The sequence below is a fragment of the Triticum dicoccoides genome, chromosome 6B (assembly GCF_002162155.2).
Source record: "Triticum dicoccoides isolate Atlit2015 ecotype Zavitan chromosome 6B, WEW_v2.0, whole genome shotgun sequence".
Taxonomy (NCBI): domain Eukaryota; kingdom Viridiplantae; phylum Streptophyta; class Magnoliopsida; order Poales; family Poaceae; genus Triticum; species Triticum dicoccoides.
Genome location: NC_041391.1, coordinates 680104877 through 680111978, shown reverse-complemented (window position 1 = coordinate 680111978; position 7102 = coordinate 680104877). Strand labels below are relative to the sequence as shown.

Here is a 7102-nt window from a genome sequence, read left to right as displayed (position 1 = left end):
CGTCGCCGCACCCCGCCCCGTCGTCGCCGGCCCGTCCCGTCGCCCTGTCGTCGCCGCCCCGTCCCGTCACCCCGTCGTCGCCTCGCCGGTGAGCTCACCCCGGCCGCCATGTTCACACACACAGACATTACACACTACACACACACACATTATAGAATTTTAGTTATAGAATTTTTTTTCTGTTTTTTAGTTATAGAAATGTTAGAAATTATTCTGTTTTGTAGTTACAGAAATATTTTTAGAAATGTTAGTTATATAGAAATGTTATAAATTTTTCCTATTTTTTAGTTATAGAAATATTAGAAATGTTATAATTTTTTCCTGTTTTTTAGTTATAGAAATATTTATAAAAATGTTAGCAATTTTTCTGTTTTTTAGTTATAGAAATATTATAAATGTTTGTTATATAATCAGAAATGTTAGAAATTTTAGAATTAGTTATAGTTAGATGAATTAGATTAATGTCAAATTATTAGAATTTGCATATAGAATGTTAGATTAATATTACTTTTTGCGGGCATATAGTATTTGTTCTCGACGATATGCCCGGCCCGCATCCTCGCCGTCGACCCGTTCGTGACGACGTCATGCTTCAGAGGACCCATGTTCGGGACTGGGCTCCGCCGGGCTGGCACTGGGAGGTGCTACCTGGAGGGGCGCGCCGCTTGGTGAGGAACCCGGCCTCGGGTCCCATCGTCGACCCTAATATCCTTTGGTGGCGTTCGCATGTGCCACATTCGATGCAGAGGCAGCCGGCCCTGCCGGAGGTGGTGCGTCGCCATGTAAGGGAGGAAGACGAGCACGTCCATTGCTACATGGCTGCTATGGACGACGCCAGGTTCTCCACTACTTGGCAGGTTCTTTGGGCAGATGACTGGAGATATGATCCTGTGATGGTTCCTTCTCTTAGGGTGTCCACCGCCCGCGCCCCAGGAACCGCGAGTGGCGCCCTAGATTCTTCTGTAGTACTCGATCTTTATTAGGTACCTAGCCAGTGATGTATTCAATATATAATATTCGAGACGCTTTATTCGAGACTATATATATTATTCGAGACGATGATGTATTCGAGATTATATATTAATCGAGACGATGCATATATATTATGTACTATATGATTCAGTTTTTCGTTATTGATTGCATCCATGCATTGTAATTAATTTGAATACTAAATTGTTCTATATTTCTTCTGTATTAGTTAAGTAAAAGCTATGGCGGACAATACCGGCAGAGATAGAGAAGAGGAATTGTTTGACATCATACGCAGCCCTGCCAGGCTAGATGATCTGAATGAAGCAGATGACGGCTCCCAATATCTGAATAATACCGGAGAGGGTGATGAAAAGATATTCGATCTCGACGACCGAGCTAATGAAGTCATGAACTATGATTCTGATTATGATGACACAAACAATGTTTATGATGACACGAAGAATGCTGATCATCAAATAACAAAGACTATCGGCGAGGTATATTTATATAAGCAGGCATCTGGTGATCATCACATGTTTTTTTTATTTTAAGATATATGAACGAATCGATCTTCCTTCTTTTCAACACTCCGGGTTGAGCAAATCTGCTTCTACAGACAGCAGGACAAAGCGAGGCCCAAGCAGATTGTTGAAGGACGGTGTAAAGTACAACATTGACTCCGTCAAACCTAGTGGCGAACCCCGATCGCCTAAGAACATTGCAAACAAGTGGACTCGTCAGTGCGGAGTTCTTGTGAAGGACAAACTCCCGATCTCCATTGAAGAATGGAAAGAGCCAAAGACTAAACGTCTAGGTGTTACTTGGGTCGACGACAGAGCCAAACAAGACCTTTGGGATTCTCTGATGGAACATTTCACCCTACCAGATTATTTCACTAAAGCAGATGCGGAAAAAGTGAAGGGCGCTGCTCTTAAGAAGATGGCAATTGCATTCAACACCCACAAGAAAACTGTATGGGCCAACTACCTCGCCGCAGAAAGGAAGACTCCAGAATTCAAGGGAACACTGGAGAAGCAAAGAGAACACTGGGATGATTTCGTGAAATTCAAGGATTCAGAAATATCTAAGGAACGGTCGATAAAAAACAAGGCCAATGTCGCAAAAAAGACGTGGTTCCATAGGATGGGTCCAGGTGGCTACGCGGTGGGAATGCCTAAATTGGATAAGTCTGAGCAAGAGATGGAGGGTGCAGGGGTCACTCCGATTACTAGGAGCTGGCCCCCCAGGTGCAGAACTTGGTTCTATGCGCATGGGGGGGGCGTTGGACCAGAAGACAGGCCTGGTGTCGAAGAAGGCAAGTCTAAAAGGAGCCGAACAAAAGATACTTGACGCAATAGAAGAAGCTCGAGCGGGGGTGTTCACGCCCAACAGAGAGAACGACGATCTTACGCGCGCCCTGGGAAATCCTGAACACCCGGGAAGAACACGAGGCATGGGCGTTATTCCCTGGTATGAGGGCTTTTCGGACTGGAACGACGACTACAGGTCCCGTGCAAGAAAGAAGATGGAGGAGGAGAAGAAGAGGAAGCTGGAGGAGGAGCAGAGGAAACAGGACGCAGAACGCCTTCAAGGCCTAGAATCAAGGCACGCGGACTTGGAACTCAAATTCCAGCAGCAGCAGCAGTAGCAGCAGCAGATCGACTCACTTAGCCAGGAAAGGGGGTCTCAGCAGCGGCAGCAGCAAGCGGATGATCGTCCATCATTGGATAGCTTCGTCCCATCCATGCCGAGAAGCAGCATTGGTTCTGCCCCGGGCGACACACTGCTAGATACATACCACCCTGTGGATGACATCATAGAGAATGCTAACTGTGAGCTACACTCCAAAATGAAGAACATATCCATGAAGGTGGCGGACGGCGTTGCTTTCACAATTACCCCAGAAGCAACGTTCCATTGCATCCCGATTCCAGAGGGCTATGCTCGTGTCATGGTTGATGAAGTGGTGGAGCCATATTCGATGCTAGCACTTGACATTGCTGGAGGTGACGGCGAGCGCACACTGGGAGAGGCCGTACATCGTATCATCCTATGGGGAAAGAATTGCATCATCTTTCCAAGTCCACCGACACCGCGTCGTCTGCCGACTCCTCCTCGAAGTCCGCCACCAAGTCAGCAGACTCCCGCTCCTCCAAGTCCACAAACGCGTGAGCCGACTCCTCCTCGAAGTCTGCCACCTCCTCCAAGTCCCCGAACGCTTGAGCAGACTCCTCCTCCTTCATGTCTGGCACAGCGTCAGGCCACTCCTCCTACTTCAAGTCTGGCATAGTGTCAGCCACGTCAGCCGTCTCTGCCGTCTCAGCAATCGCAGAAGAGACACGCCGCGGCTATGGTGTTTAGCGGTACGAGTCGAGGTAGTACAGGAAGTACAGGTGGAGGCAAGCGATACAAATATGGTCCAAGCCTCACTCCTCTTCCTTAGAGGCCTTACGACATGACCGAGGAGCAAAACGCAACCATAGTGCAGGCCCAAGTGGACGCCCATTTTGGACCGAAACCGACACCACCGCCAAAGGAGAAAGTGCCTGAGAAAATGATTGACCACTTCACTCGTATGGCTAGAGCACCAACTCCCAAGCCTGTTGACTCAGACTATGAGCGTCGAACCAGGAAGCTACATCGAGCACGACTACAGAAGGAAGCGAGCTCGAGCTCGAGCCAACAAGCAGCTGGCAAAAAATGCGGGAAAACCGTTCCCCAGCTGAGAGAACAGGCGGCGCAAGCGATCCCCCTGCTTGTTGTGCCAACAACACATGAGAGGAGTACGCACGCCAAATATTATTGTGGGCAAACCGTTAGCGTTCCCCAGGAGGGCGATGTGGTAATAACGGAGGAGCATATAATGCAGGCTGAAATGCTCAAGATCTCTGTTGGACAACTCCTCAAAATCGAGCCCATGTCTCCGCTTAGAGAATCGGAAATAAAATGGAAATATGTCCGGGGCCAACCTTTGGTCCATCCAGACAAGGTCAAAGACCTCCCAACGAGAATGTATGAATTGCATCAATGGTACATGAACATTACCAAGATTTCCAATCGAGAGTCCCTCATGGTGAATGTCAAGCATGAGCATTATTACCATGAGAAAGCTCTGGCCATTGAGTATTCAGAACTATTTCAGTTATACAATCAAGACGCACTCAACAAGTCTATCGTCAGTTGCTATTGTCTGTAAGTGATTTCTTTCTGTAATTTAAGTCTCAAGCTAATTATGTAGTGATAATTTTAATCAATCATTACATGTAATTATCCTCACTATATTATTTTCTGTGGTATTATATGCAGGATGAAGATGTATGAAATAAAAAAATCTGGACGCTATGGCATTGGGTTCATTGACCCAAATACCATTAATGAGGACATATGGAAGCTTCCATTTTATCAAGCAGGTGTAGAGGAAAGCATGCTTGAGTTTTTGAAGCGCCTCAATAGCAATGAAGATATACTACTTTCTTACAACTTCCCGTGAGTCACACTGTCTTGTACTACGAATTCTGTTTTTGCTTACTAGCTAGCTAGATGTTAATAATTAAGTGTATACGGTTTACGGTAGTTGATTAATTTTATGCACATGCCCGCTTAATTAAGACATGCAAACGTGTGCGCATGCAGTTGGCACTGGGTCTTGATAGATATTAAAGTTGAGGAAGGAAAAGTTGAATTACTAGACTCACTAACTAAAGAAGATAAAGACTTCACCATCGTGAAGGGGATAGTCAACAGGTAATTTCAATCATTATTAACTATATATATCTCGGCCTATTATTAGTTCGTCATTTCCTGATATGAACTATTTAATAACCCCTTTATTAATTTTTTTGTCGGCGGGCAGGGCATGGGCAAAGTTCATCAAGGTGACTCCAGGCGACTAGGCTCAAAAGTTGTTTTGGCATCGACCAAAGGTAAATAATTAAGTAGTACTAGCTAGCTACCATCTCTTTAATTCTTGTTTCAATATCATTAATTAATTATCATGCTTGATTAATCATTATCTGATTCAATTCTATTCTCGTAAAGGCCCTGAAGCAGGCGCCGAAGTAATCTGTGTGCATTCTACGTTTGCGAGAACATTCGCATGATGGCGTCCGAAAGGAGCAGATCTGATAGATAGGACTGGGTACATTTGTCAGAACACTATTCACACCATTATCGATATCTAGTCACACAACTAACACACACGCATATTGATCTCCTTCTTAACAGTTCAGAGAGGTGTGGGATAAACTCCTACCATCGGACCGCATACTAGCACTTCAAGAGGAAATAGCCGGATTTTTGCTCGACCAGCTCATAGATCCCAAAGGAGAATACTATTACCCGCTACCGCCCCCATGAATCACTTGTCATCGTGCTCCGGAGGCACCAAGGCAACATATGTAGGAGAAATTGTATATGTATATACATGTGTATGTGTGAATAATTAATGGTGTTGGTTGTGAGACATTCGATGATATATATATATATATATGGTTTACCGTACGAGAAAATCTATTTATATATATGCATAACGTGTACAATTTGTAATATCATGAAATATCAGCAAACAAAAAAAATGGAATGGAAAATAAAGCAAAAAAAAACCCAAACATTTAGTACCGGTTGGTGTTACCAACCGGTACTAATGTCCTACGCGCACACGAGTCTGGCTCGTGCCACGTGGTGTCACTTTAGCGCCGGTTCATGACGAACCGGTACTAAAGGGGAGGGGGCTTTAATGCCCACTCTTTAGTGCCGGTTGGCAAACCGACACTAAAGGCCGTTACGAACCCGGCACTAAAGGCCGGTTCTGCACTAGTGGTCGCACGGGGGCACGAGGACAAATAATGTGGTATCTTTGACGCGATAATCCTGGACGACAGCGATGTCGCATCGGACGGTAAACGAGTCGTCCGTGAGATGCTTGGAGCTCTCTAGTTCCTCTCTTTTGATGAAGCGGCTCCACTTCCAGTCGCTCCTGCTCCTGGAACAGAATGTGGTTACCTTCGCCAACGCCAGCCGCGCCGCTTGCTTTTCCTCGGCCTCGCCGGCGAGGCAAAAGCTGTGCTTCGCCTTCACTCCACCGGTATCTTCATTGAGGATTAGGAAGAGGAATATGTAACTCTGGTGCAACGTGCCGCTCCCATTAGGAAAGTAGTCGATGCGCCATCTGTAGCCGCCAACAGTGAAAGGCTGGGAGCTGATCTTCTCTTCGGTGGGAACGTCCTTGGTGCAGGAGTAGACGTGGATCGTGAGAAGGTGGTACCCGCTGGGTCTGTTGGCGAGGATGGCCGACGTGGACCTCGACCGCTTGCCGCGGGCGACGGCCACCGAAGACATGGCCAGCCTCCACACAAGCGCTAGGAGTCTCGCTCACGCTGGAAGTTCAAGCACTAGAACTCTCTTGTACTCTCCTGGCTCAACTCCGCTTCTCTTAGATGATTCTCTCCGGGGCATTTCTCCGGTTTATGTAGAGCAAGGGATGCCAAAGGTCAGAGGGAGTGTGTGAACGCCGCCAACACGAAACACTCCTAGGGCGAAACATGTATCAACGTCTTTTACGATCGTGCTGCGAGCTCACCCTCCGTCCGTCCTTGTGGCTAGTTGTTTTCCCCTAGGGCGACCTAGGGTTCCACAGTTCCTCTCGCGGCGGCGCGAGAGTATATCCGATTCGGGTGAAACCTGCGGCAAAATTCTTACGTTAAAACCCGGAGTTGAAGGCAGGTTCGTGCTCCTAACAGATCAGGCATTTGTAGGAGGCGATCGCATGGCGGAAAAAGTGAAGGAAACCCTAGCGGGCGACGCTGGCGGCGGCGATGCATCTGGTAACAGGGTGGGGGGGGGGATGCGGCTCCCTTGTTCGAACCCAATCTTGAAAGTAAGTTTGAGGGTCTGAATCTGTTCGGAGAGGAGGAAGAAGGGCTGGATTTGTCGGGAGAAGTGGAGGGGCTGCTGGAGGAGACGAGATGGCTAGGAGTCTTTAGGGTTCATACCCAAAGGCCGTTCTCTCACGTCGCCCTGTTCAAGGACATGCGTAATGCATGGGCGTCCGCCTAGGATGTGATCTTCAAAGCGAAGGGAGAGAATCGGTTTATTGTTCAGTTCATGTGCCTGGGAGATTGGAATAGGGTTA

The 7102-nt window shown here is 47.1% G+C and overlaps 1 pseudogene; it reads right to left on the bottom strand.

The window, feature by feature from the left end:
• Positions 1-6309, bottom strand: part of LOC119321480 — a 21723-nt pseudogene extending 15414 nt beyond the window's left edge.
• Between the last annotated feature and the right edge of the window lie 793 nt (positions 6310-7102).